The sequence below is a fragment of the Alosa sapidissima genome, chromosome 20 (assembly GCF_018492685.1).
Source record: "Alosa sapidissima isolate fAloSap1 chromosome 20, fAloSap1.pri, whole genome shotgun sequence".
NCBI lineage: Eukaryota > Metazoa > Chordata > Actinopteri > Clupeiformes > Clupeidae > Alosa > Alosa sapidissima.
The window spans coordinates 16,882,949-16,889,873 of record NC_055976.1 but is presented as its reverse complement, the minus strand read 5'-3'; the positions used below and the strand labels follow the sequence as shown (position 1 = coordinate 16,889,873).

Genomic DNA, 6,925 nt, shown 5'->3' with positions numbered 1-6,925 from the left:
CGTGCGCTCGTAATCCCCCTGATCCAGCTGGGAGTTATCAGAGGGAGATCAGCAGAGAGGGCAACCTATCAGCAGGTGATAGAGAGGAAGAGAGATGGAGAGACAGAGAAGAAAGGAGGGAGGGAGAGAGAGAGGGAACAAGATGAGCTGAAAGAAAGAGAGAGGGCAACCTAACAGCATGTGATCAACAGAGGAGAGGAAGACAAGGTGATGGAGAGAAAGTGAGAGGAAGAGAGAGGAAGAGAGAGGAGGAGAGAGGAGGAGAGAGGAAGAGAGAGGAGGAGAGAGGAAGAGAGAGGGCAAACTACCAATAATATGTGAGAGAGATGGAGCAGGGAAGAATGAGGACAGGGGAGGGGAAGTACAGTAAAACTCAACTACAAATCTGCACATCCCCCATCCCCTGTCCTGACTGCACACATCCCCCATCCCCTGTCCTGACTCCAACCGTGAGCTGAGAGGATTGAAAGGAGGTGACTGCAGGTAACAGAGAGACAAGAGAATGAAAGGGAGCAGTGAATTCTACTATGACAACAACTACTACTACAATACTGTTACTACTACCAATACTACTGCCACTACTACTACCACTACTGTTACTACTACTGTTACTACTACTACTACTACTACTACTACTACTACTAGTTACTACTGCCGACAGGGAAATCTCAAGGTGGTGGGGTATGATTATATTTCAACAAACGATACTGTGCCTCTGTGACTGTAAGAGCATGTACATGTATCTGTACACCAGATGTCAAACTTCAAATCAGTATCGCTACAACCTTTTAAGCTACAACCTTTTTTAGCTTTCATCTTCTTACTGTATAACAACAGTCTACATTCACCCAAGTGCCAACGTTGTGTCGGCTTCCAACACCGTCTTCGATGCCATGCAGAAATTGCAGCCGCTCTCACCTAAGGCTCTTAACCATGTGTGTCTTAAGAAAACACTAACAAACTTTTACCAGTAGGCCTATGTGTCCTGTCCTACCAGGCGGGACAAAAACTATAAAAGACGCTTACAAATCACTGTCATTACCACCACTTGGTTCAGCGGGCCATAACTGTGTGCATCTGCTAGCAAAATACCAAACTGTCTTAAAAAAAGTTAAAGTTCATCGAGCACAGGCACCGTCAAAAGGCAAAAAATGTGCCATTCAACCATACCTGTTCTCACCGGCCATCGCAGAAAACGCCATGCCAAAAGAGGCAGAAACCTGCTTAACCTCCAGCTTCTTAAACAGTCCTCACCTACAGGAACCTTATTCTCCATGGGCTTGTGGAACTGTCAATTCGCAGTCAACAAAACTGATTTCATTGTTGGCTATGCCAACCACCTTTCTTTGGAACTCCTTGCTCTCATTGAGACTGGAAATTCACTCTGCTGCTGCCTTCAAACAATTATGTCTCATTTAAATACCATGCTATCACAGTGATCGCTCCAGCTAAACTCTATGTGTTGGTCATTTACCGCCTACCAGGCCAAATCGGTGGCTTTATAGACGAGCTGGACACCCTGCTGTCCTACATCCCCGAGCATGACTGTCCGCTACTCGTCCTCATTGTTATGAACATCCACTTTGATGCCCCAGGCTCAGCATACTTTATGGCTCTGATCCACTCTTTTGACCTCAAACTGGTTCGCAGCCCACCTACCCACAAAGCTGGCAAAGAGCTTGATTTGATCCTCACTCAGAACTGCACCACAGACACCCTCATGGTGACGCCTCTCCATCTTTCCGACCACTTCTTCATCCGGTTCAACGTCAGCCTGACAAAACAGCCTCCGGCTCCTTAGCCAATGGTCACGTTCCGCCGCAACATCCGCAACCTGCCTCCAACCCACTTCTCCTCTGTGGTTGCCTCCGGTCTACCTCCACTCAACACTTTCTCCTCCCTGGAGGTTAATGATGCCACAGACTTGCTCTGCTCCATACTGATGCTCATGTCTGGACAAACTGTGCCCTCTTACAACAAGGCCAGCTCAATCCAAACACTCTCACCCATAGCTAAATGATACCCTCCGATCGCAGTGCACCGAACTCAGAGCCGTGGAGAGAAAATGGTACAAATCTAGATAGATAGATAGATAGATACTTTATTGATCCCCAGGGGAAATTCAAGGAACTTGACTAACTGATGACCTCAAAAACTACCAGACACTCTTATCCTCCTTTTCATCCTGCATCTCTGCTGCTGAGATGGCTTTCTACGATGACAAAGTCAACAGTGTCACAGACACTCGGAAACTTTTCTCAACCTTCAAGTCGCTACTCAACCGTCAGCTGACTCCTCCTCTGTCCAGCCTTACTGCCGATAACCTTGCCTCATTTTTTACAAAGTGGCGGCAATCAGCAGTCAATTCACAAAATCAGATATTGCACTCCTATAACCTCTGGCGGTTGCTGGCACATCTTGTTTTGCTTTCGCGCCTCTCTCAGAGAGTGAGGTATCTAGACTTCTGACATGTAGCCGTCCTACCACATGCTTGTTGGACCCTATACATATTAGGCTATTTCAGTCCATCAGCCCGACCATCACACCAGCTATCACACAAGTTATCAATACTTTACTAACTTCTGGCACGTTTCCAACAGCATTCAAAACGGTCTGGGTAACACCGCTACTTAAGAAATCTTCTCTCAACCCTGCTCAAGTTGAGAACTACCGTTCTGTCTCACTCCTATCTTTCCTATCCAAAGCATCGCACGAGCAGTCTCCAAAGAGGTCTCTGAATTCCTTTCACAGAACAACCTTCTTGATCCAAACCAATCTTGGTTCAAGAATGGCCACTCAACCGAAACAGCTCTGTAACAGAAGCCTTAAAGGGAGCCAGGGCGACCACACGGTTATCAGTACTCATTCTGCTTGACTTATCAGCTGCTTTTGCCACTGCTTTTTAATCACCGCATCCTTCTCTCTCCTGGTTCGAATCCTACCTCACAGGATGCTCCATTAATGCATCATGGCTCGGATAGCTGTCCGCACCTCACTATCTCACCGCAAGTCGTCTCACGATTTGACTACTGTAACGCCTTCCTGCCAGGTCTCCCAAGCCTGCACAGTGAAACCTCTTCAGATGATCCAGAACCCGGCTGCGCGCCTGGTCTACAACCAACCCAAAAATGTTACCCCCCTGCTCATCCAGCCACACTGGCTATGGCCGCTCACATTAAATTCAAGTCTCAAATGCTTGCCTACAAAATAGTCTCTGGTTCTGCTCCCACCTAGCCTGGAAAATCCAGACCCTGATAATCTAGAAAGATGAAGGGTCTGTGGCCGGTTGCACAAAGCACCTAAGTTTTTCCCTTAAAATCTGATTTAAGGGTCCCTTAAAATACAAACGGTTGCACAAACACCCTTAAGTTTTCTCCTTAAGGGTTCCTTAACATTTTCCCTTAGCATTTAAGGGTTTGTCCTTATCTTGTAAGAAATCCCTTAAACTGTTGCACAAAAGACCTTAGTAGTCTAACTAAGGGGAAAATCCTAAGGGACATCTGACTCTACCTTAACCATATTATTAACTGAATTGATGCTGATGCTGAAAACAATATAAAAATATGCTTCCTCTGTCAAATAGATAGGCCTATCAGAAACATGCCGTATTGTTTCGTGTACGTAGGCTAATCTCCGTGGAAACTATAGAATTTTCATGCCGGAAAATCCCTTTCAGTGCAGTAAATCCCTTGACATTTCTCCTTAACTAAGGAAACATTTTAAGGTATTCTGTGCAACACCCTTAAGTAAATCCCTTACCTGAGGAGAAATTAAGTGTTAAGGGTCATACTTAAGGGAAAAAACTTAAGGTGCTTTGTGCAACCGGCCACTGGCAAAGAACAATGTAATGGCCCAACTCGAGGGGCGGCAATAAGCATGCATTTAAAAATCTCACTGCACGCAATTGAATAATACTAGACCATGTTTACTCTGAATGATTTCGGACTTCAACGCAATCGGATAACACTACGACCAATGTGTACTACGTTGCAGCGCTGTCTTCATCAGTTTAGCTGGTTCCCCGGAATGTTGGGGTAAAAGTAACGTGCATCATTGCTCTTTGCCAGAGTGTCTCGCAGAGACAATTCCATTGTGCTCTCGCGAGAACTCTGGATTTCCAGGGTAGCTCCCACCTACTTGAATACCCTCATACAGGCATATGCTACCTCCCGACCGTTGCGCTCCTTAGACGAACGACGTCTAGCTCTGCCACCGGTACGCTCAGGCCAATCCAAACTTTTCTCATCTGTGGTTCCTCGTTGGTGGAACGCGCTACCAGTTCCTACTGGAGCAGGGACTGTGGTGTCAAATCCAAATTAAATAATACCACATCAAAAGAAGTCCGCACACTGTGGATGTATACTGCAGATGATGGCTTTAATGCACTCTGCATTAGTGAAGCAAGCAAGTAAGTGAAAGCTAAGCTAAGCAAAGTGAGCTAACATCCTCTGGCTGTTGTCCAGCCTTTATACTCCTTCAAGTCATCCCAGACAAGACACTCTATGTTTACAGATAACTGACCAACTTCACCTTTGCCCTCTCATCCTGTTATTCATACATTCTTTAGGTTTTGCTTACATTTCCTGGCACCAAATCTTATCTATGCCATTTTCTGCCAGGCTTCCTTTCCCACACACTGCTACAGACTTCAGTTTCACAAAATAATGATATTACACAGAATAAAGGTACTACATAAAAGATATATAAACTAAAGGATATATTTCAATAAAGCCCACGACAGGACATCCCTCTCCATCTTCAAAAAACTCCTGAAGACCCAGTTCTTCAGAGAGTATCTCCTCTCGTAGCACTTCTTACAACTGGCCTTGCTAATTCTACTGTAGCACTTATCACCTGACTAGAACTGACACCTTACTGTAAAAATAACAGCATTCACTGATGCACTTGTTCTTCTTCTCATGTTGTAAGTCGCTTTGGTTAAAAATGTGTCAGCCAAATGTAATGTAATGTACTACTGCTGCTACTACTACTGCTGCTACTACTACCACTGTTACTACTACTACTACTACTACTACTACTACTACTACTACCACCACTGCTATTACTACTACTTCCATAATGTTACTACCACCACCACCACCACCACCACCACTACTACTATTATACTACTTCTACTACTATACTGTTACTACTACTTACAGTACTTCTACTACCACTACTACTACTACCGTTACTACTACCACTACTACTACTAGTACTACTACCACTGCTACTACTATTCTACTACTACTATTACTATACTATTACTACTACTACTACTACTGTACTGTTTCAACTATGTCTACTACTACTATACTGTTACTACCACCACCACTACTGCTACTACTGTTACTACTACTACTATAATGTCACTACTACTACTACTACTACTACTACTATTACTGTTACTACTACCACTACTACTACTGCTACTACTACTACTGCTACTGCTACTACAATGGTACTACTACTACTACTACTACTACTACAGAGGGTCCCCGTTAAAAATTGACACTTCATTCACGATAATGGTGATTCACGCAGCTGGGTGACATGTAAGTACAACTGCAGCCGCTTGGGGGCAGCATAGTCCGCTGTGGCGTTCAACGGTCAAACCGGACGGCGCATTCGACAGCAAGGGCTGTGATTGGCCGAGTTTTCAGTGCGTTTCTCTGTTTTTAGCAGCCCCTGCCACATGCTAATCCACTGTAGCCTAAGCTTTGTACATAATGGTAAACATAGTTTTGGATTCAGTGGCAAAAATTTCTTGATTGTATAGTGCCTGTCTCTCAGTAATGTTTTAAAATGAGAGCTTCGTCAGCTGGCAGTAGGCTACTTTGTCGGTAGTCATGAGAAGTTCGCTTGCTAACAGAACATAAAAATGCTGCCCAGAAACCTTGTGAATAGTTCTGACACTAACGAGGTTGAAATATAGCCTTTGCCTACAGCATCTCCTTAACAGTAATGTTAACAAAATGACAGCATTCATATGACAAAGGAAAACGAATCCGGTCACTCAAGACTGTGCCGCAGCCGTGGGGCAGAAGACGCTTGGTGGCCGTCCACAACGTTATAAACTTAACCTAAATAGCCGGCTGCTGTAAGCTACAATCGGATTTTATTGTATACCCCTGTTGTCTCAATGATGATAACATCTCATTTCCGACTATATTTCAAAGTGTGCCGTTCATTTGCATTATTAACATAACATCGTATTTTGTCATTTTTGGCGAAGACATGCATTCCGTTAGGGATATTGAACATATTTAACATTCTCTAACCATCGTGATTTCGAATTGGTGCAGTTGTCAGCACAAAAAATCATTTTATTCTTTTGCTCTTTTGCATTGCTCTATGCTGTTCTATGGTGCTTTCTGCCTCTTGGTTGCGCACGCATGTTTTCGTGACGTTTCATAGAAATCCATATATAATGAGCGCATAAAACGACTTGTTGACGTTTTGGGACATTAATCTACATGTAGGCTACGTTAAGCTTTAAGGATTGTATGTCCTTAATTTATTTATATAGGCCTATTTAGGCTACTTGCGCAAACCCTGGATACTTTTATTGCCACACAACAATATTGGTGGTATTTGTTACATTAGCTTCAAAAGGCACCGCTTCAGAAAGCTGCACTGCTTGTGAAAGAAGGGGGTGGGGGAGGGGAGCTTGCAGCCAAGTGTCGGAAAAATGCATAGCCTACAACACAGAACTCTCGCATTAGTCACTGACAGTAGACACGCTTCCAGCCTAATGACTTTCACACATTTTGAATGATTTACAGTATGCCTATACATTAGCGCTCCACGTGTAGAGACTGTGCAGAATACAATGTGTGAATGATGCTCAATGATTTGCCAATAGCCTATAATAGTCTTCTGCTGGGTTGCATGTACTGTATAGCCTAGTTTTACTGTACATTTT

At 44.0% G+C, this 6,925-nt stretch overlaps 1 long non-coding RNA gene across 1 annotated transcript in view; it reads left to right on the top strand.

The window, feature by feature from the left end:
• Positions 1-4,496, top strand: part of LOC121694532 — a 19,051-nt gene extending 14,555 nt beyond the window's left edge. The window contains exons 4-5 of the long non-coding RNA XR_006025800.1: positions 2,447-2,452; positions 4,430-4,496. This is a non-coding gene — a long non-coding RNA (uncharacterized LOC121694532). The remainder of the gene's footprint in view (positions 1-2,446; positions 2,453-4,429) is intronic.
• The last annotated feature ends 2,429 nt before the right edge of the window (positions 4,497-6,925 follow it).